Raw genomic sequence first — 26,019 nt, 5'->3', positions numbered from 1 at the left:
CATCCAGGATGTGCTATCTATCTATCTATCTTTTTTTGTGTGTGTGTGGTACGCGGGCCTCTCACTGTTGTGGCCTCTCCCATCGTGGAGCACAGGCTCCAGACGCGCAGGCTCAGCGGCCATGGCTCACGGGCCCAGCCGCTCCACGGCATGTGGGATCCTCCTGGACCGGGGCACGAACCCATGTCCCCTGAATCGGCAGGCGGACTCTCATCCACTGCACCACCAGGGAAGCCCTATCTATCTATCTTAAATTAATGATTATTACATGGTGTTATGCCCTTAATAGGTAGAATATTAGAATATATGGATCCAGGAACCTAGGGTATAAATAGGAGTGGGCCTTCCTTATGATCATCTAGGTTAATCCACTTGGGTAATTTGCAACTCTAGACTCTGGGTTTACTCTAGTTCCCAGAGTAAAGACACTTCTACTAGAGGGTATCATAAAAAACCCATTAAACTTTAAACTAGAGCTGTCCCTGGTAACCTTGGGCTCCTTGTGGCCAAGAGATGAGCAGGCAAGGAACAGAGTCACCAAAGTAAAAGGGATAATTAACTCGGATCATTAGAAGGAGTTAGGACTGCTGTCACCAAGTAGTAACGGAAAAGAATGTGTTTTGTCCCCATTGATCTATTTGCCTATCTCTTGGTAAACTTCAGCCCAATTGTGATAGTAAAAAGACAAATGTGGTAGTAGAGTATGGTGACCAGGGGTCTCAGACTCCTGAGGGAAGAGAGTCTAGCTCACGGCACACAGGAAGCCACCTAGACTAGCAGAGGTGTTAAACCAGAGTAAGAGGAGTCAACTATGGGTCAAAGGGAAGAAAATGCTGAATATCTGCTGTGGCTCTGAAAACAGCTGGAGCGACAGGCCTGCAATTTATTCCACTCATCTTCCTCTTATAAAATTCTCAGTTATAGAGATTAATGAGAATCTTGAACGAGCTGTTCCCAGATGTTATGAACCTACACTATGAAGCAAGTGGATATGAGCCACACATGGGCTGGACTGTGGCGGCTGATGTGTGCATCACCCAGATTTCCCCTTCAGGAATGGGGCACTCACGCTCTGGGGGGGGGGGGGGGGGGTTGGGCTTCCAATGACTCACAGCTGAGACGCTTACAGGGACTTGCAGTTAGCCGAAGGGAGCTACTTCACCCTAGGTTTCACTCCCTCCAGGGGCAAACCACACCCAAAACTCGGTCAGTGTGGGGAGATAAAGACCTGTCCCCCTTGCCTCAACTTGGGACAAATATTAAGAGCTGTCCCAACTCTAGAACTTCTCATAAAATGGATTGTGACTTCTCTTCCAAATGCACTGGAGTTCAACTTCCTCCATCCAAGTCTCCTTCTCTTACTTCCTTGCAGATTTCCCCAACAGCACTCTCCAATTAACTCCCTGCATAGAGTCTCTTCTCCAAGTCTTTTTCACGGGAAACCCAACTTAAGATAGGGACAAGCATCAAGCTATGTTTCTCAAGTTGCACTGAATAGTTTGTCTATGTAAATTTAGAAGAGACAAACAGCTCATGCAGCTCAATATCAACAAACAAACAAAAAACCCAGTCAAAAAATGGGTGGAAGATCTAAATAGACATTTCTCCAAAGAAGACATACAGATGGCTAAAAAGCACATGAAAAGATGCTCAACATCACTAATTATTAAAGAAATGTAAATCAAAACTACAATGAGGTATTACCTCACACTGGTCAGGATGGCCATCATTAAAACGTCTACAAATGCTAACTGCTGGAGAGGGTGTGGAGAAAAGGGAACCTTTTTACACCGTTGGTAGGAATGTAAACTGGTACAGCCACTATGGTAAACAGCATGGAAGTTCCTTAAACAACTAAAAATAGAGTTACTATATGATCCTGCAATCCCACTCCTGGGCTTATATCTGGAAAAGATGAAAACTCTAATTCGAAAAGATACATGCACCCCAATGTTCATAGCACCACTATTTACAAGAGCCATGACATGGAAGTATGTCCATCAACAAATGAATGGATAAAGAAGATATATATATATATATGTGGATATATATAGATATATATAGATACATAGATATATCACAATGGAATATTACTCAGCCATAAAAAATGAATGAAATAATGCCATTTGCAGTAACATGGATGGACCTAGAGAATATCATACTAACTGAAGTACATCAGACAGAGAAAGACAAGTATCATATGATATCTTGTATGTGGAATCTAAAATATGATACAATGAACTTATTTACAAAACAGAATCAGACTCACAGAAATAGAAAACAAACTTATGGTTACCAAAGGGGAAAAGGGGGACAGGGATAAATTAGGAGTTTGGGATTAGCAGATACAAACTTGTGTATATAAAAAAGATAAACAACAAGGACCTACTGTATAGCACATGAAACTATATTCAATGTCTTGTAATAAACTATAATGGAAAAGAATCTGAGACAGAATATATATATATATATATATATATATATACACACACACACACACACATACATATATAACTGAATCACTTTGCTGTATACCAAAAACTAGCAAAACATTGTAAATCAACTACATTTCAATAAAAGAAAAAAAGAGAGAAAATAATTCTCCTCTGAAATCTAACAGAAATGAGGTAGAAATTGTGAATTATTAATTGGCATTAAAATTTTATTCCTTGCATCATGCCTAGTGGGTACTAACTCCATTTCTCCTTTACGTTGTGTCCCTGGGAAAAGGGGAATTAAACTAAAATATGCCCAAGGAAAAGTGAGGATAAACAGTTATGAATCCTGGCTGTATCAATAACTGAGTTTCTTCTTTGGACATCTACTTATAATTTTTGTTACATTAAATATACATTTACCCTTCTGGGGTATTTGAAAATATCCATGGTGACTAGTAATAAATCATTATTGTCAGAAAAAATTAGCATCTTTTTTACAATAAGGAAAAAGTCGATTATTCAAATTTTAAGTTGAATTTTGAAGTGCATCTCTCTCCTCCAAATCTCTAGAGTTTAAAATATTTAATGCTTTGAAAATTAATTTTGAAACCTGTGGATAATCTCAAACTCAGTGGTCTTACATCGATCTTAAACATGGGTGACTCAGCTCTTTGATGTTAGTACAGGGCAAGAATTTTCAGGTATTGTTAATGTGGCTCAGAATTCTTTGAATAAATTTAGATTCCTAGCAGATAATTGACCTAAGTGTATGTATAAAGTACATAGTTATACTACAACATACTCATGTTCATCAGGCCGAGATTTTTTTTTGTCATCTTGTGACATGTCTTTCAAATTCACGTTTGAAGAAGTTACAAATGTCAGGGAGGCCCCTATAACTTAAATAAATAAAACTATATTTCCACACATAAATAATATGTGGATGCAGTTTTATGCCACAATAGAATTTCCCAAGTTAATCTCAATAATTATTTATTAGGTCTAAATGATTACCCCAATATCTTAGCTAATTTTTGAAAAACAATTTAAATACATTTATGGTAAAAAAAAAAAAGGAAATTTAAATACACATACACATTCAAGGAAGTAACTGAGCATAGCAGATCTCAGCCCATTAACTGAAGTTGGCAAGGATATCTCATTTCATACATCATTTAGAGACTAATTTGCCACAATGATTCTGTAAATATAGTAGTTCTTAAGATGTCATCAGAATGAGAATGGGAAAAAAAAAATTTGTTTTCAACAAATGCCTATGCCAAGATGTGCATAGCTGGTGAACTCTCCAGTCCTGTCAGGGGTATATTCACATTTGACTGAGCTAATATGCCTGACTTTTTGTAAGCTCAAAAATGAGATAAAATAAACAACAAAAATGACTTATTTCAAAACAGTGACTTAATTTTCATTTGTTTTGAAGGATCCATAATATTTAACAGCACATAAATTAGACGCTGGAATGTAATGGATCATTCCCTGTCAATATTTAATTCATAATTACGTTTCCTTTAGGGCCAATTTAGAGATAAGGTAAATGAGAGAAAATGGGCCCAATTGTCCTAGAAAGATAAGTCAATGTCAAACCCTGGCTATAAACATGAACTAGCAAATTACGTAAAGAGATATAAAAAAGAAATAATTTACGAAGTTCATTAATTGCTTCTCACAATATTGGACAAAGTACCTACATGCCCATCTTTTTCCAAATGTGTCAACAATATAACATTAAAGAAGATGTCAATCAAGAACTTTTGCAATCAACCAGGACATCCAGGACCCTAGTAAGATATAAAATAAATAAATAAATATCCACGTCTTTGTCTTAACAGGTTTATAATTTAAAATAGGAAACATATCATAATCATTTATATATCAAAAATTTATAGAAAAAGAAAGGTAGATACTGTAAATAGATAGATACATACATACATGGATAGAGGGATTAAGAGGTAGATAGATATGGATATTACTGAGTATGTAGCTTTTTATCAGACAATTTTCCAAGCAATATAAAATTTTAACTCATTGAATCCTCAACAAATCCTGTGTTATCATTAGTATTTAAAAAATGAAGAAGTTGAGATTTTAAAAAGTTAATACACTTGATGAAATTCCAATAGTTAAGAAGTGATGGATAAAGTAATCCAACATGCCTGTCTGGCTTCAAAGCAAGTACTCAACCATGATGCTCGCTACTTTCCTCTCTATAAATAGGGTATTACATTTAGCATTAAAATGCTGGAATTATTTAAAAGAAGCCTTAAATTGTTTCTTGGAGATCATTACTGTGCACCCAGATTCTGAGTAGGCCAGGTGGTAGTGTAGGACTCTGCATTTTTTAAATAAATTTTTATTATTTATTTATTTATTTATTTACGGCTGCATTGGGTCTTCGTTGCTGAGTGTGGGCTTTCTCTAGTTGTGGCGAGCAGGGGCTATGCTTCGCTGCGGTGTGTGGACTTCTCATTGCGGTGGCTTCTCTTGTTGTGGAGCATGGGCTCTAGGTGCGTGGGCTGCAGTAGTTGTGGCGCACGGGCTTAGTTGCTCCGCGGCACGTGGGATCCTCCTGCACCAGGGTTCGAACCTGTGTCCCCTACATTGGCAGGCGGATTCTTAACCACTGCGCCACCAAGGAAGTCCCTCTGCATTGTTTTATAAACACACCAGGTAATTTTGTTACAAGTGGTGCATCATCCACAATATGAAAGCACTTACAGAACTCACCTTGTAGCTATACTTCAATGCAAAGGTAAAATATGTTTCATTAAGGGAAAATAGATATAGACACCACAGGGGATTACTTCCAGTTTTGTTTGTAGCACAAGCAGCCACAATCTAAGAGAAGAGAATTTTAAATGAGCAATTTAAATGGTGTAATCCACAAAACCAACAGCTATCGTCCCATGAATTTTCTCACTGACATCATTCACAATGTAGCTATTCGGTTTTACCTTCTCTTCATAATGTCAGCAGCTAACGTTTTTAAATTTTGAATTCTGAAATAGTTGTAGATTTACATACAATTATAAGAAATAATACAGAGAAATTCCATTTATCATTCGAGACATTTCCCTCCATTGTAACATCTTGCATAACTAGTAAAAGGTCATAACCATAAATTTCCTATCCATATAACCCACTGATCTTATTCAGATTTCATATTTTATAGGCATTCATTTATCTGTCTTTAGTTCTACAAAATTTTGTCTCATGCATAGATTTTTTTGTGTGTGTGACCACCATCAGAGCCACAGAATATTTTCATCTCAAGGATCCCACAGTGAAACCTTTCTAAGGCCACAGCTACAACCTTCCTTCTCTCTTTCATAATCCCTAGCAACCACTACTCTTAATCTCTATAATTTTTCTGTTTCATAATGCTATATAGATGGAATCGCAGCATATATATAACCTTTTGAGATTGGCTTTTTTCACTCAATGTATTGATAATTCCCCTGAATTCAGCATCATACAAGTTGTTGCTTATGTCAGTGGTTGTTGCTTCCTTTTTATTGCTAGTAGTACACCATAGTATGAACGTACCACATTTTGTTTAACTATTTACCTGTCGAAGGATATTTGGGTTGTTTCCAGTTTGGGGCTCAAATCAAAAGCCAAGACTCATTCTTAATACTTTTTTATTTCATCAGTTCCTACATCCACTTATCAAGAAACTCTTATTAATACTACTTGCAAATATATCTCAAATCTATCCACCTTTATGGGATACATTGTCTAAGTCATTATTGTCTCTTTCCTGCCATGCAGCCACAAGTCCTTTAATTGGCAACTTTGTCTCCTTATAAGCCACAGTGATTACAGGTAGTCTTTTTACTAGCCTCAGAGTTTCTCCACGACCTGGTCTCTCTCTCATCTGTTACCAACTGCACCCTCACCCTTTGTCAATAAGATTTAGCCACACTGGTCTTCTTTTCTTTCTTAAGCTTATTTTTTCGCGGTCATTGCAAGTGCCAGTCCTCTGCCTGAAGCATCTCTTAGCCTTACTTACGCTTGGCCAACTCAAATGTCACCTCCCCAGGCAGATCTTTCTTAACCTCCATATCTAATGTTGAACACACCCATCTCGCTTGTATGCTGATGGGAGCTTGCGTCAATTTCTTTTCAGGGTGTGTCACCACTGAAATAACCCAATGTGTTTATTGTGAATCACTCACATAAGAATATTAGCCACTTGCTAGCTTAAAATGCCTCTCTCTTACTCACTGCTGTATTTCCAGAACTTGAATGGTATGACACCTGGAATATAGTACTTACTAAATGTTTGTTTAATAAATACATGCATTAATCTATCTGTTTATCACCTACCTATCAAATGTTCTTTAAAATATGAACTGAAGTTAATCTGGCAATCTGTTCTCTCAAATTCATACGTTGTGTGCCTTAAACCCAGAATTCTTCATTTTTCCTTAAATAGCATATGCCCTTCCCCATTTTCTTTCCTCCTCATAGAATATTTAATTTCCCCAGTCCACACTCCTTCTTTGTTTGAGAAACTCTTACAGTAGTTTGGGATGAATCAGGAAAAATATTCCCTGATCTTACAACAAGGTTGTAAATGCTAAGCAGAAAGAAGGGACTTTTGGCTAACAATCAGTATTTCAGCTGTTTTGCTGCTCGAGAGTCAAAAGTACATAGTTCTACTACAACATACCCATGTTCATCAGGCCGAGATTTTCTTTGTCATCTTGTGACATGTCTTTCAAATTCACGTTTGAAGAAGTTACAAATGTCAGGATTTGGTGGAGGCAGGCGTGAAGGCACGTGAAGAGAGTTTCCAAACTCTGAAGTTCTTATTCACAATTCATTGCTTGTAAACTTATTCCTCAACTCGGCATGCATTTCTGTTACCCTTCTTCCTTTTATTTCACCACCAATGTGCAGGCCAGCTGTCCCACCATGTTTTTGAATAGGGTACCATTATCCATGCAGTAGGGACTTTAATATAGAAAAAAATATTCTTTGTTAATGTTAACTATCACTAGCAGAATGAGATGTTTAAAATAATGCATAAGGAGGCAAAAAAAATTGAGTATTAAAAAATCCCTAGGTACATAAATATATTTCTGATAGCAGGGCAGCTTAGGTCAGCAGCCTGCTTTACGTAGAGGAAGGCTTTGACAGTCTTCGTGCTTTGGTTGCTCAATAGTATTCCGTCAGGAGTAAATTGAGTTTCTGGTAACACATTTGCTCTAAAGCAGCATAAAAACTAATGACTGTGTCCAGCTATGCACACTGCCGGCAGCTACAGGATGCCAGGATAATTGCTTAAGTTTGGATTTCTGATACACTTGCTCAATCAAAGGCTGTTTTGAATATTGGCAGACCAGACAATAAACTCATTGTGCATTTTCTGGATAGACAGAGACTCTGAAACTGGCTTATCTCCCTTCAGAACTCTGATTATTTCAGCAATGATGGTGTCCTTTCAATTTTCCACCCTGGCATCCCATTACCGAGCACAAAGACTTTCAAACTATGGAATGAAAAATGTTGGGGAAAGGCCAACTTGAGGACAGTGTTCGGGATTGTAAGACTTCTTATATACTTGTCAGAGTCCTAGTTTTAAATAAAAATAGTAACTCTTAGGGTTAAAAGAAGACTTGGACGCTAGTAGGTGATAAATGTGTGCTGTTTGGCCTCATGCCCTGTAAGGGTGTGTTTTTTCTTCTTGCACTTATTCATGGGTTTATTCTTCAATACTTCCCTTGTAGTTTCTCTTATTACTTCCTCTATCCTACCTCCTTTTTTATGCGATGTCTTTCTTCAGTAACATTTATTGGGTATGCATTTACATTTATGGTACACTAAACTAAAGGAGAGAGAAAGACTTTACCAGATAAAGAGAAACTGAGGCAGTTTGTCTGCACTAGTCCTGCCCTACAAGAATTACCAAGGGGAATTCTTCAAGTTGAAATGCGTAGATATTAAACAGCAACATGAGAGTATGTGAAAGTACAAATCTCACTGGTAAAGTAAATATACAGACAAACACAGAATATTGTAACGATGGCATGTAAATCACTTTTAATCCTAGTATAAAAGTTAAAAGACAAAAGTATTAAGAATAATTGTAACCACAAAAATGTTTTAGTGGATGCACAACATAAAAAGAAGTAAACGCTGACATCAATAGCACAGTGTAGGGGGTGGAAATAAAAGTGTAGAACTTTTGTATCGAAGTTAAGTTGTTATCAGCTTAAAATAGATTTTGGAACTATGAGAGATTGGATGCAAGCCTCGGGTAACCACAAGAGAAAGATCTATAGCAGATACACAAAAGATAAAGAGAAAAGAATCCAAGTACATCACCACAAAAATGATTAAACCACAAAGAAAGACGGCAAGAGAAAAGGAACAAGAGAAGTACAAAACAGACAGAAAACAGTTAACAAAGTGGCAGTAATACGTCCTTACTTATCAATAATTACTTTAAGTGTAAACGGATTAAACTCACCAATCAAAAGACGCAGAGTGACTGAATATATTAAAAAAACAAACAAAACAAGACGCAAGCCCAAACTATATGCTGTCTACAACACACTCGCTTTAGATTTAAAGAGATCCGGAATTAAATTAATAGGGAAGTTATGATTTTTGCTTTAAAGAAACATATTTGAAGAATTCAAAAACATTCTTAATGTTTCAAAAGAATTCTCAGTTCCAGTTTTATCACTATGCCTCTGTACTTTTTCTTCTATTCTTAATATCCTATAAAAATGATTTCTTCCCCTAGGTTTGAAATATAGAACCACACATATGACTCCCAAACCTACATGTGCAAAGTCATATCCTCAAAATTTCTCTTCATTTGGTCGACCTCAAATCATCCAGTGTCTACACTCATCAGTTATCAACTCCTTCACCTCAAACACAGACAGGCATTTTATTACTGGTCATTTTCCATTATGCCAACCTAAACAATGCTTCATTCCCTTAGCATTAACATAATCACCTCCCATATGCATTTTGATGATCATTTCTTTTGATGGTTTTCCTTTGCTTTCATTTTCAGAAGTTTCACAATAAGGAACAGAAACATTTTCTCAGATAAAATTATATGAGCGCATAGATAAAGTAAAAACAAGTAGAGCTCAGAGCCACATTCATAGAAGTTCCGTTCCTTGAAGAAAACAATTTAGTTAGAAACTCAGCAACTTACAACTAGAGTCCTTGATAGCTAGCTTCTTATTCACATTTTCTTATTTATTTCATCTTTAGACATTAGAAAAATAACAAAATTTCAGAGACGTCATAGAGTGAATTTTGTGGCTCACCAGGGCCCAAAGGACTCATTAAAATTCACAGATTCAAAACTCACTCTATCAATGCATCAAGAGTTTGCTTTGAGAATGATGCTCATCAAACCAAGATGATGGAAACCACTGTGTTTATTATACTTGGGCTTTTCCAGATTTATAAAAGCCAGGTATGAGCTAGATCACTCTCTGCATCTTATTGACCTTCTTAACTCTGGCTGAACCACCAAATTTAAAGCCTGTTACTGTTGAAAATTTATTTTTTTTTCTTTCATATTATTTCACTGACTTCCACATGCTTTTCTGCTTTCTGAAACATGTGAGTATTGCCTTTATTCCACCTATGTTAGTCTAATAAGTCCAACTCATCTACCATATCCAAAGATACTTCAACATTTTGAAGCCTTGGAGTCTCTACTGAAGACATGGTCTCTGTGGGTGTGGGTGTGAGTGTGCATGCAGGTGCACACTTGCTGGGTTGAAGAGTGTCAAAGGTCATAAGGAAGACACGTGGACTTCCAAGACTTCTTCAGCTGGTTTTACCTCCCCCCATCTTACCATCTTATATTTTCTCTTGGTCCCTTAATTTGGTCAACATCTGGGCTCCCTCATGTTCTAGCCTAAGACCCAAGTTGTTATCAAGGTATTTTCCTACAAAGATTCTCTACCTTCTCAAAAGAATTTTGGTAAAGATGAAAGCTTCTAGACAAAAAATAATTGGGGGGGAAAAAAGAGAATTTGATAGTCTTAAGAGATGCATTGTTGCACCAGATCAATCTTATCAGTACCTTTCCACCTGGTGACTAGAGCACACGTATCTACTACACAGTGTTTCTCTCTCTTGGTCAGTTTTCCTGAAAAACAGACATACTTAGTTCCTGATTTTGTACAATGTGTGCGTATCTCAGCACCTGCGTCCCCTTCTTTTCATCTTGACACATTCCTTCTCCAAAAACACTAAGATGTGTTCCAGTCCTGAGGATACACTCCTTTCATCTTGGTATTTTTCAGGTCTCTTCACTTACAGAATCACAGAAATTGTTTTGTCATAGATGACTTGCAGAAATAGCAACACTCCTCCCTTATATATTATTATTCATTTAAATACCAGCAGGATGTTTATTTTCAACCTCTGGAGCAAATTCGAGTAATTCTTTCTATGCTGACTATACAATAGGTTCTTTAGGCCTAATGTTAATCTTTGTACCCCAGGAAAAGCCCTAGTTCCGGTTCTTGATGGCTTTTTATATCAAATCATAGGCGTTTTATAACAAATCCACAATTATTAATATGCAGGATATGTTTCAGAAAATATTTTCTGAAGAGAATAGAGTGAGCAAATACCTGATGTTATTTAGAGTTGGAAAAATACCACCGTCATGTAAACAAATGACTACTTCACATATATAGGTGTGTATTGTGTATGTGTGTATTTATCCTACACCTTACTTTCCCTGAAGTGAAGCCATGTGTACCATGGAAAAATAAGTTTTTCTAAATTGTTTACCTTTAGCTCTAGGAAGAAAGGTAAACAATTTATGGAATCATTTGGCCAGTTTTAGACCACTGAAACATTCCACCAGGAAAACTAGTAGTCCAATTTTCATTTTCTAATCTTTCTTTGGATCTCTGCTTGGTACTTGAAGTTTTCTTTTAAAATGGATGTAAGGGCTGTAAAGGTTAAGAGAAGACAGAAAACCTAATGCTTTAAAGTTCACTTATCATTTATCCAACATAAATTCTCTGGGAGGAGAGTTCACTGAAAGTTTATCAGTCCTTCCTATTGTTTGATATCTTTTTTTTTTTTTTTTTTTTTTTGCGGTTCGCGGGCCTCTCACTGTTGTGGCCTCTCCCGTTGCGGAGCACAGGCTCCGGATGCTCAGGGTCAGCGGCCATGGCTCACGGACCCAGCCGCTCCGCGGCACGTGGGATCCTCCCGGACCGGGGCACAAACCCGTGTCCCCTGCATCGGCAGGCGGACTCTCAACCACTGCGCCACCAGGGAAGCTCCTGTTTGATATCTTGACACCCAGTTAATCGGGGCTTCAAGAGTTTAGCTCAACTTCAAAAAGAAGAAAAATAAAACTCCCTTTTTCTCCCAGACCTTTCTGCCCTATAAAGGTCTATTTTATAACATCATTTATGCATTTTTAAACTCTCGATTTTATTAGTTTTGTGGAAATTACACACTGTAATGAATTACACATCTTACCTAATAATACAGTAGCCTTAAGATAGAAGCAAAGTATTTAGAAGAGAGTCCACTCTGGGTAACCCAGCTGGTGTGAGTAAGTTCAATTACTATAATCTCCAGTGCTGTGAGCCTCAAGGCCAAATGAATGTCTGTGAGAAATGAATATTTTCTGCAGATTCACCAGCTTGAAATAATCCGAGCCCTCAAAGCTATTAAGAATGGGTGCTCTCAGGTGGAACAACGGATCAAGGGGCCACGGTTTCAGTTTTTAATGTTCAATACAATTAATTTTGCAGCCATACACTTGTCGGTTAAAACTACTGGATAAAGTATATTCAGAAGTAATGTTTATGTTTACATGTTTTACTTTCTTTGGATTTTCCCATGTTTCCTGTGTCTGAGCGCCAGATTTTTGTGTTCTTTCTCATATTTCTCCAATAAAGTCTGCTGGCCCCAAATGTGGACATATCCTTTTGAGTAGTTTTATAGCCATCTTTTCAGGGAAGATACCTGGAACATGATGCGTATCAGTAAATATTGGTATTTATGGATAGTTCTTATTTCCAGTTTCTAGTAGTTTTTTTAAAAAAAACTGGAATCTTTCTTGTGCCAGGAAATGACAGCCAGTAGACTTGGGTCTCGGTGACGGTTCCACGAAGTTACTGCTCCCTGAGACTAAATATATCAACCCAGAATCTGCACATTACTGTGGCTTTTTCAGTGCCCTGTGATCCCTCCTGAATCCCCGAAAAGATATTCAACCATAATTCTAGAGTACATACTAATTTATGTACTGAACCCAAAGATAATTTGATCACCAGGGATGGCATACAACTCTCAGCAATGTTTTTTTGTTTTCTTTCCTCTAGCTGCCAAGAAAGGGTTGGAGAAAGTTTTTCTTCTTCCTTTCTAGGTTCTTTGGCTGGTATATTAATTAAATTCATATAAGATATATTAATACAAGAAAAACAAAGTTTAATACTACGTATACCTCCTTATACATAGGAGAGAACCAGAAAAACAGAGTAACTCTCTGAAATAGCCAAAGCCACCACCTTAAATACCATCTCCAGCTAAAGACAAAAGAAGATGTCGTGGGACTGGGGCGTTGGTACAGATTACCAGGAAAAGCACAGTAAACAAGGGTATGGTTGTTATGCAGATTTAATTGGGCACCTTCTCCATTTGTAAATGTTTCTAGAGATTTAGTTATTCTTCTCTTCCTGCTACAGTTAGGGAGACAGCATTACAAATGGAAATTTTCCATATAAATGTAAATGTTTCTAGCAAAAGGGTAACTCCTACTCAGTTTCCAGAGCTTCATCCCTGTCTGCTGTTTCTTAAAAAGAACTAGCTTAAAAAAATCAATATGCCAAAGAGGCATACTTTGGGGTGATATATTTTGCTCCCCTTCAAAACTCATATGAAATTTGAACTTTAATAATTACAAGTGTATTGACAACCTATAGTTGAAATTTTGAGTAGAAAGTTTCGAGTTGGAATGCTCACTTATAAAGGACACTAGGATAGAAACTTAAGTACCCTGACATAGCACACAGATATTTGATAGCTATATTAAATTTATATTAAAGAAATATAGCATGATGTTGAATAAAGATTCTGTGAAGAGTTTTAGCAAATGGAAAGCATTTCTTTATAAGGCAATTTTTCTAGTTACATAGTTGAGATTAGCAAATAAGATAGTTCCTTGCAAATATAATCTTCAAAGTTTTACTGGTGTTTTTCATAGTTTTGTTTTTTATATGACTTATAGGTTTATTACTTTTTCTATAATTAAATATCTTAATTAAACCTACATAGAGCCTGAATTTAAGACTGAGTGATAAAAAAACATTCTGATATTAAAAGTAGTTGTTGGTACATAGAGTGAAAAAATATTTGCAAAAATGTTAGTTAATATTTAACTTTGATGGTTAATGATAGAAATGATGGTTAATATTTATAACTTAGAAAATAAACATGAAAATATATTAAAGACCTTAAAATTTTTATGTTTTATCATTCACTAATTTATTTATCTGTCAATATTCTAAGTAAAGGTATAGTTACTTTTTAATTAATTAATTAATTTTTTGGCTGCGTTGGGTCTTCATTGCTGTGTGCGGGCTTTCTCTAGTTGTGGCAAGTGGGGGGTTGTGGTGCACGGGCTTCCCATTGCGGTGGCTTCTCTTGTTGCAGAACATAGGCTGTAGGGTGCGTGGGCTTCAACAGCTATAGTTCGTGGGCTCTAGAGCGCAGGCTCAGTAGTTGTGGCGCACAGACTTAGTTGCTCCGCGGCATGTGGGATCTTCCAGGACCAGGGCTCAAACCCGTGTCCCCTGCATTGGCAGGCGGATTCTTAACCACTGTGCCACCAGGGAAGCCCAAGTATAGTTATTAACACTAAAAAAATTTAAATCTGATTTTTAACTACTAAGATATTATATAAAAGATAGGGCTGGGGTTCCCCAAAGAAAGAAAACTAGGCATGGCTTTCTTTACATAAGGGAAGCCATTTTTGGCCTAGGCCCTTTTGTAAGCTAAGCCTGGCCAAGATGCTTGCTCTTGAACGGGTCTCAGCAATTAATGATGTTAAGGCAACAAAAGAATGCAGAGACACTGCCTGTTTGCAGGCAAGAAAAGTAACAATAGCAACATCAGTTGTAACATCAGTTGTAAAGATTCCTAGTTCTGTTTTTATGGTAAAGATTAGCCTGCAGTGCTCAACCACCAGGTCAACCAGAACCTTAGGGAGGATGACATTGACCTTTTCTGACCCTCCTGACTTCAATCAACTCAAGCTTGGACTCTGTCTACCACCCAAACGCCTTCATGAATATGCTTGTACTTTTAGCTTAAAACTTCCCCAATCTTGCTGTTTGGGAAAGATCCCTGGTGTTCTCCCTACTTGCTTCAAGTAATAAAACCTTCCTTCTCCCAGTCTTTGGCCTGGTTGTGTCTTTTGGCTCAACACTCACCAAGAGGCAAACCCAGTTTTCGGGTAACAGTACTTAATCAAGGAAATCCATTTCAAATAATTTAAGAGGCATAACTATTCATTTCAGAGCTGTGTACCTCTGAAACCAAGTCCCCCTAAAATCAAGTTTCCCGGCCAAGTTTATGATTAATCTCTCTATCCAATACTTTATTGCCTTTCTTGTCTTGCATGTGTTCCCCTCAGGATTGAGGAATAACAAAGAAAAGGGGGACTTGAACCCCAGCAGGACCCTGTGGGGCCCTCCCGGGTACAAAAGCCCCTCCATGACACACTCCCTCCCCCCCACCCTGTTTCTTGTTTGTAGACAAAGGCTTTAGTCTCCTAGGCCTTCCCTGAGTTTCAAAGAGCAGGCAGCAGCAGTTACTAATTAGAGAAGTGAGGAAATGCAGAAACAAAGGAAAAGCAGTCAAGAAAAAAAAGTTCAGGGATAAAACAGTCCTAGTTCCTCCTCAAGAGATATACATAACAATCTGATGCCTATCTTGGAGTTGTTCTGCAGAAACTAAGATTCCTACCCAGGTGGAGGAGGATAACTAAGATTCCTGGAACACCACTCTGTTACCTCACCACCAACCAATCAGAAGAAAGTCATGCCCCCTGCAACCCACATCCCAAGTGTTGCTTTCAAAACTCTTCCCTGAAAGCCACCAGAGTTCAAGTTTGGGTCTTTTGAGCACGAGCCACCCTTTCTCCTTGCTTGGCCCTGCAATAAACCTTTTTCTGCTTCAGACTGATGTTTCAGTTTCTTTGGCCTCACTTTGTGTTTTGTACACAGACTTCGGTTTGACAATGCCTCTCTTACCTGTGCCAGAAAATGGAATTTTACTTTTTGATTTTTTTCTTTGAGGGCCACATATGACTACAGTCTTGGACATACTCTAGAACTGGGTGTGTAACTTTTCTTTATTCTGTCTCTATCTCTGCTCTAGCTTTGAGATGTTTCTATCTAGGCTGGCCTTCCTGCTCCTCAATATTTACCACTGACATGGCATTGAGTATCGGAGAGGAACAAAATTTGCCACCCCCAAATATGTCTCATTGGAGTAAGGATTATTTTAGACTGATTTTTTTTTTTTTTTTGCAGTACGCGGGCCTCTCACTGTTGTGGCCTCTCCCGCTGCGGAGCACAGGCTCTGACGCGCAGGCTCAGTGGCCATGGCTCACGGGCCCAGCCGCTCCGCGGCCTGTGGGATCCTCCCAGACCGGGGCACGAACCCATGTCCCCTGCATCGGCAGGCAGACCGCCAACCACTGTGAAACCAGGGAAGCCCTAGAATGATTATTTTTAAAAAACAGCAGGCAAAGAAATAAAGCACTGAAAGCTGAGTAGAAGTTATTCTGTAAGAGACATCTACCTGTATAAGAGCAATCTCCATTTGAAAGGGTGTCTCCCTCTCTGTACCAGCAAGAGAAAGATGACAAGATCTCTAGAAGCTCTTATCAATGAAGAAAGCAAGGACCTAAATCTGCATAACAAATTCTCCTATGTTTACCATGTTTGCCCTGATAGCCTCACACAGCTGGCTTTCCCAGTGCCCAATATCTTCTTTTGCTTTAGCTCAAGATGGTATTTAAGGTGGTGGCTTGGGCCACTTTGGGGGCATTACTCAGTTTTTCCTGGATATCACCCATGTGTACAGGAGGTATACATGTTATTGAACTTACGTTTTTTTGTTTTGTTTTGTTTTCCTGTCAATCTGTCTTTTATTACAGGGGGTCTCAGCTAAGACATTAGAAGGGTGGAGGGGAAATTATTTTTCTTCCTTGACAGTATTCTGGAACTTCTCCCAACACCTTTATTGTTCAGGGTGGAAAGAAGCATCCTTTGTACGGAATTTGTAACTTGTTTGAGCTATTAACCAAAAACACATATTTGATTAAAATACAAACATGAGAAAAATAGAAAAAGCTGTGAAAAATAATTCCAGGAAATCAACCAAGTCTCGTGCATTAAATTTCACTTACTATTCACAGAACAAAAATACTCTTCAATTTCTTATTGATCTGACAAAGCCTATCTCAATAGGAAACCATGATGAAAGGAAAAGGTAAGACTAGGATTTGCCTGTCTTAAACAAAATCCTTCATTTTACACAATGACAACTCTATTTAGTTTTTAGTACACTGAACAGAGTGCAGGTACTACATATGGAAAACATCATCGTAATGAAAAACAGATGCTCCGGGAAGTAAGCATTTTGCTCATAGAGAATTGAAAATACCTCTGGGAGGTTGTTTAGCTTATATTAAAGTGCCCCCTTGAGGATAAAAACATGACTACATGACCAAAAGTATTAACTGAACCACCCAATGCTTTAATTGAATCACGAAAATAAATTTTTCAAATGGTCATATGTTTATTAAAACTAGTGAAGATGTATCTCTTTTTGTAAAGCAAGGGATAATTTGCATGCCTTCTTTCCTATTTACTCTGTTAAAGAGAAAGAATTCTGCAAGAAAAGCCGCCTAATCTAACAGGTAGGAATTTTGTCCGTATCTCATTGTTTAAGACATATAACTTTTGTTATCGTGGAAGAAATATTATTTTCAACACCACCATTGAATTTCTGACAAAAAAAGAACTTCCTGTGATTATATTCTACTTCAGAGTCTCAGGCCTTTCCAAGGCATTAATGAGAGAGGTTGATGTGTCCCTACTTCTTCTGTTCACACGGGTTATTGCTGAATCTCCCGATTTTCAATCCAGTGGCCACTTCTGGTTGGGTAACTCCCTTGTGGCTGCCACACAGCTTTGGTGCGTGCAGATTTCAGTGGGAACTTAAAATACTGGCTGCTAAGACGTTCCACGAAGTTACCCTTCATAGTGATTTTGCTGCTTCCATAGCGCCCTGACCAAAGACGGGTCACTCTTCTTGGCCCTTCTCTTGAGTTTAAAGAAATATCTTTATGTTTCTGCAAATAAAAAATAAATTCTACCTGTTTGCTCCTTAAATATACTCATTATGTACCTGAAATTTTCCTTCTTCTAAAAGTTGAAGCTTTAAAAAATAAATGCAAAGACATCTATAAGCTCTTTCTTTTTTTCAGTTCTGCTAACTTTTCTCTCCTGTGACAATGAGCATAAAACCTCCCACCCCCATAAAGAAGAAGAAGAAAAAAAAGGGAAAATTGCAAAGAAGAAACAGATATTTTCTCAAAATAATACTCTTTAAAAGCTTTAAAAAATTCTGCTAAAAAGCTTTAAAAAGTTCTGCTAACTTTTCTCTCCTGTGACAATGAGCATAAAACCTCCCACCCCCAAAAAAAGAAGAAGAAGAAAAAGGGAAAATTGCAAAGAAGAAACAGATATTTTCTCAAAATAATACTCTGCTAATTCAAAGATTAGGCTGCTTAGAGTACTACTAAATGTGGAGATATAACCAGTTTAAGAATATATAGGCAACTAGATATCTAGTTCATATACCAAAAATAAATTTTCTATAAAATTCAGATATTATATTTTAGGGTTTTTTTCCAAATTTAAATAAACTTTACACCTTTGGAGGTTTGTCTTGTCAAAAAAAAAAAAAAAATGGAGACCAGCCTTGAAAATTCCTGAGCAGACAAAACCAGTTTAGTCCCACAAACAAAGCACACTTTATCTTAAATTGCAAGATAAATTGGACCTGGGTCATTTCTTGTTCATGCCTCTGGAAATCATAAGCAAAACCTGAACTGTTTCCCAAGGTTGGTATGAGGTAACCAGTAACCAGTTCTTATGAGTTAAGAAAAGTCTACTATTGCAACCAATCGCTGTGAAAAATAAAGTCACTGTTTTCTCACTATCTAAGCTGCTTTATAACAATAAACCCCTGAGCCTCATTCCATGTTTTGGTTTGAATGGTCCGTTTGCAAACTGTCTTCTTGGTGTGTGTACAAAAAATTTTACTAATTACAGCTTTGGTGATTTATTGGTTTTACTTCAGCTATTTCTGAACTTTTGACAATCTAGAACAAAATGCTAGTATGGTAATTCTATTTGATTAAACAATAATCACTGAATTATCCCTAAACTATAAACAGGGTAGGCTCTCCTTCTTGGTTTTAATCTACAGATAGGTTAAATTTACACATTTGCAAATGTAAATTTGTTAAGAATAGGAAACTAACTACATAGATGCACTGTGTCTTCGAGGTGAAAACAATGGTTAAAGTGAAAATTGGGAGATTTGGCAGAAAAGACTTATGAGCTGTGTGGGAAAAGAATGAACAATAAATCAAGCAAGTGGAAGGGAATATTGGATTATAAAATCTTAACACCATAACTGGAGAGAATATCATTGGAAAAGTTAAATGCAGCTTAAAGAGATTTTTGCCCCAGACCTGATGGCAGCTTCTACATGGAAGAACTAGAAAAGCCATGAAAAACAATTAAATTGTCTTTTAGGAAGCAGTCGTCCTTGATTGAGGGCTTAGTTCTGTATGAACAGGGGAAATCTGTCTGATGCTTACACAAAATGACTATTATGGTATTGAGAACAGAACCAAGACAGCAGAGGTCACATAGTCTTAGGGGATATAGACAGTCCAGCCTAGCCAGTCCGGAGGGATTCTATCACCACTTCTTTGAGACACCAGCATCCAGCTAAGACAGAAGTGTACCGCCTTGGGAATAAGGACCACATGCTAGAGTAAAGTTTCCCTTAGTCTGACCACATTTTGATTTTTCCCTCCAAGTCCATAAGCACTCCCATAACATAACACCCCATCTGGGATTCCTTTTATCTTCCAGTTTACCCAAGCCCTATTTTCAGACTTTATTGCCAGTCCATTGGCTACTGCCCAAGAAATAATAAAAAGCATTACCATATTAATATTGCTATGCTCTTGTTTATTGATGCCATTGACAATACCGATGGATCTTAATTCTACTCATTCAGCAGATTTATCCTTTTTATCTTCAGTTAAATCACAACAATGAGTGCATTGTAATACAGCTGTCTTCCAATTTGAGTTTCTGTCCTCTACTCTTGAGCTACCATCCTTAAACCTAGATGCATATTTGGCACCCTCTGATAACTGATTATAGGGAGGGGCTCATCCAGCTATGGTGTTACGAAACTCCTGAAGGAGATTTCTTGTGGGCTCAATGGCATCCCAATCACCTAGTCACGTGTGCAATGGATACTTCCAGTGGTCCGCTGTCATATATTCCTGGATACGCCATTTCATTTAGTACGGAATCTCTTTTACACATGTCCTTCCTTGAATTTCTATTGTCTTTAATTTAATGATTCATCCATACCTGGGATCTACCAACTGCAAGTGCATCAATATATTTTCCCTACCTCAATGCTCCGAGTGTTTTCCTGACCTCACCCCAGGGATGGCTAGGAAGCCATCCTGGCAACAATAGTTTCTCACTCCCACTTTCTTCCTCTCAAGCAAACCCTTAGTTAGCCATTACTTAAATGACTGAGTCAAGAACTGTTACAAAAATCTTATTTATAATATGAACTGCAAAGATTACATAGGTCAGATAATTGACAGGACTCACAAACCTCTACAGAGCATGTTCATGAAGGCTATAATAAAGGCAAATAACATGGTATAAAACAGAAAGAAAGCACAGGTAAGTGACAGGGCCCAGCAGATTTCCAGGCTTAATTCCCCTGGAACACTTCTTAGTCACACAGAATAAACTTTGTCTTCAGATGACAAGCCACCTACACGTGTGTGAGGAGCTATATGAATTTCCTGTGGCTGCTATAAGAAATTACTGCTGACCTGGTGGCTTGAAACCAACAGAAATGGGTTCTCTCCTAGTGCTGGAGGCCAAAATTCTAAACTCAGCACCACTGGGATAAAAGCAAACTTTCAGCAGGTCTGTGCTCCCTCTGGGGACTCTAAGAGAGAATCTGTTCCTTGTCTCTTCTAGCGTCTGGGGGCTGTCCACATTCCCTGGCTACTAGTGGATGGATGCGTTGTCCATTGTGTCTGTATCACTCCAGTCTTCGCCTTCATGGTCCAATTGCCTTTTCCTCTTTTGTGTGTGACAAATCTTCCTCTGCTTTAATCTTATAAGGATAGATGTGATTGCCTTTAGTACTCACTTGGATAGTTAAGATAGTATGCCCATCTCAATATACTTAGCATAATCACACCCACAAAATCCTTTTTCTTTTTTTTAAACCATATAAAGTAACATGAACAGTATTCATGGATTAGGATATGTATATCTTTTGGGAGGGCTATTATTCAGCTTACCACAGGAATCTGAATTTCAAGAGAGTCAGTCCACTGTGGTCTTTCATGTCCTACTGGTCACATAGGCAGGACAGGCTATTTAAACTTTTGTACCAACAATAAGACATCAATAGACAAGTGGCCCTAGGGATGGCGGAGGAGCTTCAAACATTGAGCAGTACACTTGAGGTCACTAACTATCTCATTCATCCACTAGTAGCCCATCCAGTCAGTACTGGGATTCCAGATACCCTCAGAAATTAAGCATGGGGTTGGCCCAATACAGCTGTAAGATAACCGTTTCTTACTCAAGGGAAATGGGAGAGAATGATTTAAACGTGTTTTGATTCATGGAGCAAAATAGGCTGTTACAAAAAATTGTGAAAAGAGTCCTCGCATCTAAGGATTAAGAGAACATATAGAGTCTTCGTTCAAAATTTGCATTCAAGACCAGGGACAATAGTCTCTCCAACTAAGCCAAACCTAGCCGACTATAGTAACCACAATAACAGCAATAAAGCTTCACACATTATAATTACATTGTAACTCTACTGCAGGCACAGCGATTGAGGTGTGAAAATAGGACTATAATCTTCCACAATCATCTGCTACTCCCCACCTTTCTAACTCATCAAGTCACCAAATTCCTGTGATTCCAAATCAGAAATGATCTTCATTCTCATACTTACCTTCTTATTTCCATTGCCAGGGCTCTTTTTCTGGCCATATTTTCAAGACAAGTGAACTACACTTGCTACTCATCAATGTAGCCTTATTTTGCCTTCCTTATCTATGGTTTTATCTGTTGCTAGAATTCTCCTCCTAAAATATAGATTATCCTGTATTAATTTCTTCCAAATCATATGTTTTTTGAATTTTACCTTGCAGAATCTCTTTGAATTATTCTGCTCCCTCTGCAACTCCTATAGGAGGACTTAAGAGTAGCCCTTTCATTGTTCGTGGATGAGTTATAATACGATTAGGTCTAGGGTTATTTACTTAAGGCACTAATAAAAGTACGTTTGTTCTCATCTCACTGATTTTCAGCAACAAAGAACACACAAAGAATAGAATGATTTTTCATTAAACCACATTAGTATCTACAAAATAAAGAGAATTTAAACATGTTACAATTATGTGTCTTTTTAGGCTTAACTGGTATCTTAAGCCATGTAAAATGGTGCAGCATATGCATGGGTAGAAAACTACAAGCAAAACTACATGCAAGCATCAGCAGATCTTGAGCAGATATTTCTAATATATCCATTTAGCCCTTTGACACGTAACTTCCACTCTTTTCAAAATTTATAATTTATAAAAAATAAGGTGTTTGCAACCAAGAATATTAAAAATAATAAAATTTATTATTCTCCAAAGAGGCAAGAAAAACCTTAAATGATTGTTTCCATATTTGAATTTTTTTCATATTATGAGAGCAAGGAAATACTAGCCTTACCAGAAATCCCATAATTAATCACATACATCATCTGTTGAGTTGATGTATCTAAGGCATATATTTATTGTAAAACAAAAGCCAAAAAAGTCACTGGCCTTTTGGAAGAAAGACTGGTCACCATTTCATTTGTAACTCACTTGCAATTCAGCCAGGTCCCCACACTCACTGAAGTATCTAAATATACTTGCACAGGTGACCTTAGAACTACTTCCTGTCTGTAGAGGAAATTGAATGCTTAATGACATGGAGAGCATAATTCTTAACTTTGTTTTCTTTATTATTACAATGAAAAACATAGGCAGGAAAAAAGCCATTCATCATAATATCATAACAACTGCACACAAATTGCATGGCCAAAAAATTATTTCACTAATATGTGCTCTTAAGGCATTTGTAGATTATAAATGAGAAATTTGAATTTATATTAAAAAAATCACTGTTGCAACATTTCTGTGCATACTTATATTAAAAATCAACCTACCCTAGTCTTGCTAATCAAGTAGTAACATGCTTTACTTAAACATTGATATAATAAATAGCTATTTCATAAAGGTCATACAGTTTGCATATATTTTTGATGACACATTGTAGAAACAAAGGATTACTGTGAACTGCAAAGAAAGCAAAAATAGCACAAATATATTTGAATTAGACTCATGGTAGAAAGCCAACAATATATAGACAGAGCCCAGCATTTAAAATCAGAAGTCTGGGTTTTAGGTCAAAGATCAATTCTTTGATTGATCAATGAATTTGATCAATTCATTGACATGTTTTGAATGTCAATTTACTCATTTGTAAAACATAGATAATAAACTATGATCACATGTAATAATATAAATTTAACAAAAAGTTGCAGCACCGGATAGGCCAGCCTTTGAATTCCGGTTTCATCGTTCATAAAGTGCGTGACCTTGGGCACAGATTATTTACAACCAGCCCTCCATATCCACGGGTTCTGCACCATGGATTTAATCAACCATGGATTGAAAATATTCGGAAAGCAAATTCCATAAAGTTTCAAAAAGCAAAACTTGCATTTGCCACACACCGGCAACTATCCACATAGCATTTACACTGTATTAGGTATTGTGAGTAATCTAGAGATGATTTAAAGTGTATACGAGAAGATATGTGCAGGTTATATGAAAATACTATGCCATTTTATCTAAGGGACTTGAGCATCCTTGGATTTGGTATCCGCAGGGGCTCCTGGAACTAATCCGTGCAGATGCCAAGGGATGACTTTATTAAAAATCAAATCTGTGAAATACATATTCTAATAACATGTTCATATTAAGGATTGTAAGAATTAAATTAGTCTATGAAAAGCATAATAAGTGCTACACAAAAGGTAACACTTAACAGTATTACTCATCTGAGAAGTTTTTATTCTCTTTTTCTTCCTAATTCAAAATGCTTATAATAAGAACACTTTGCTCTAGAATGAATGAGGATAGAATGAGACCATGTGTGTAGAAGCATTTTAGGAAACATAAAGCAACAACCCTATTCAGATTTTTCTTTTTCATGATTCACAGTTTCAAATTAGCTCTGTGACCAGTGAACACATACATGAAAGTGCTGCATAAATCTGACCTTAATTTAACTAATTCAATGTTTTAAAATATTTGCTATTTGAAAAGAGCCTTATTAGCAAGTGGAGGATATGCTTGCTTGAATGTGTTCCCTAATTCCTCTGGTCATATTTTAAACTTTTCATAAAACTAAACTCAAAACACAACTCTTACACAGCTATGTCCCTGTGTTCTTGCTCATTTGCAGAAATAATACTAAAGGTTAAGAAGTTTAACTCTAAATAGTCTAAAAGCCTAAACTAATGATATAAAAAAACAAAAAACAGTTTTTTTTGTTTTGTTTTGTTGTGGGTTTTTTTTTTGCGGTACGCGGGCCTCTCACTGCTGTGGCCTCTCCCGTTGCGGAGCACAGGCTATGGACACGCAGGCTCAGCAGCCATGGCTCACGGGCCCAGCCGCTCCGCGGCATGTGGGATCCTCCTGGACTGGGACACGAACCCGTGTCCCCTGCATCGGCAGGCGGACTCCCAACCACTGCGCCATCAGGGAAGCCCCAAAAAACAGTTTTTACCTGATACTATCTTCTTTTCTTTACTACCAGAACAATTAAGAGAGCTGAGAGTAGCTTATAATCTGCAATAACCAGACAGGTAAATGTTAACTATTTTTGATGACTTTAATGATGCAGGCAGGGCTACCCTCTATGTGAGCTGATTAAATCTACTTGCTGAATCTTAAGGAATTTTCTCATAACTACAAAGCGTAACACAGTTATCTATCTCACATGTGATATTACTACTGAAATCACTGGAAGTATATTAGATCCATAAGAATGTCTATTGCCTCTTTTCCCATAGCCTTGGAGGTGCCAAAATAACTTTAAATTTCTGTGAAGAATCTTAACCTACATTGTCAGAGGATAGGCTTCTATATGAGATAATTTTCTAGCTGATTCAAGCTGAATTTTTCAGAGCTTATCTTTATTTTAAAAAACAGCATTTATAGCTGTCCCAAGAATAATATGTATCCCTTATGTACTTAAATATAGTGGATGAATAAAAGTCTTATCTTAATGAGGTAGGGTATCATTAAAAGAATCAATTATTACAGTGAATAGCAAAAGAGCAAAGGTCTCAAGGGTAAGTCACTTTGAAATATGTTGAAAATATTAATCTTTTTGCGTTTCCACTGAATGACCTTTTCCGTGTGTTTTGATTTTTATAATTACTCTTTTTCATTCACTGTTGAGCTATCCTTATCTAGGAGGTGAGCTTCTAAAGAGGAAGACTGTCTCATTAATCATTGCAGCTCTCCCCCACCCCCATTCAAGGACCTGTCTTTGATCTGTCGGCCACCAGCAGCTACTGAGTTCTTCCCAATCCATCTTTCTTATTTACTGTTTATAAGCTTCTGTGAGCTGGGAAACGGTCTTATCAAACTTGTAAGAACTTTGCTCAAAACTAGACTAAGCTCTGAGACAGTGTCTGAGATCTTTTCCTTAGCACGTTGACTTCCTGACCTCAATACTGCTTCCACATTCCTACAAGCCTTCTGGATAGTTGAGGTTGCCACATTAATGAATGCACTTGTATTCAGGCAGTTTGAGTCAACAGGTTAGTTATAAACATATCTGGCTTGTATGATAGTTTAGATGTTATAGGCACTTTGTAAATTAAACAGCGCCGTACTGGCTGCCTGAGTTTTGAAATATTATCTTTGCAAACGAGTTTAAATAAAGCAATAAATAATCCAGATAGGACTAGGAATCTATTATGGCAGTAACAGCATTGCACATCTCCATTTATCTTTTTAATACGTACAACCCAAAGAAGGATAGGCTCACATACATCCTTTTCATATAGTTTAACTATACCAGATAAGAGCTTATACCTTCATATTAAAGAATCCTTG

The 26,019-nt window shown here is 37.3% G+C and overlaps 1 long non-coding RNA gene across 4 annotated transcripts in view; it reads right to left on the bottom strand.

The window, feature by feature from the left end:
* LOC141279460 (uncharacterized) overlaps nt 1-26,019 on the bottom strand; it is a 506,894-nt gene that overhangs the window by 379,864 nt on the left and 101,011 nt on the right. For 2 of the 4 annotated variants that reach the window (XR_012333715.1, XR_012333717.1), the window contains exon 1: nt 7,132-7,410. The exons of the other annotated variants lie outside the window; for them this stretch is intronic. This is a non-coding gene — a long non-coding RNA (uncharacterized lncRNA). Of the gene's footprint in view, nt 1-7,131; nt 7,411-26,019 lie in introns of those variants that run through there. 4 annotated transcript variants of the gene reach the window in all.

This window comes from Tursiops truncatus, chromosome 9, assembly GCF_011762595.2.
Source record: "Tursiops truncatus isolate mTurTru1 chromosome 9, mTurTru1.mat.Y, whole genome shotgun sequence".
NCBI classification, from domain to species: Eukaryota; Metazoa; Chordata; class Mammalia; order Artiodactyla; family Delphinidae; genus Tursiops; species Tursiops truncatus.
Note: the sequence above shows the minus strand (reverse complement) of the source record. Positions and strands in the feature narration are given on the sequence as shown.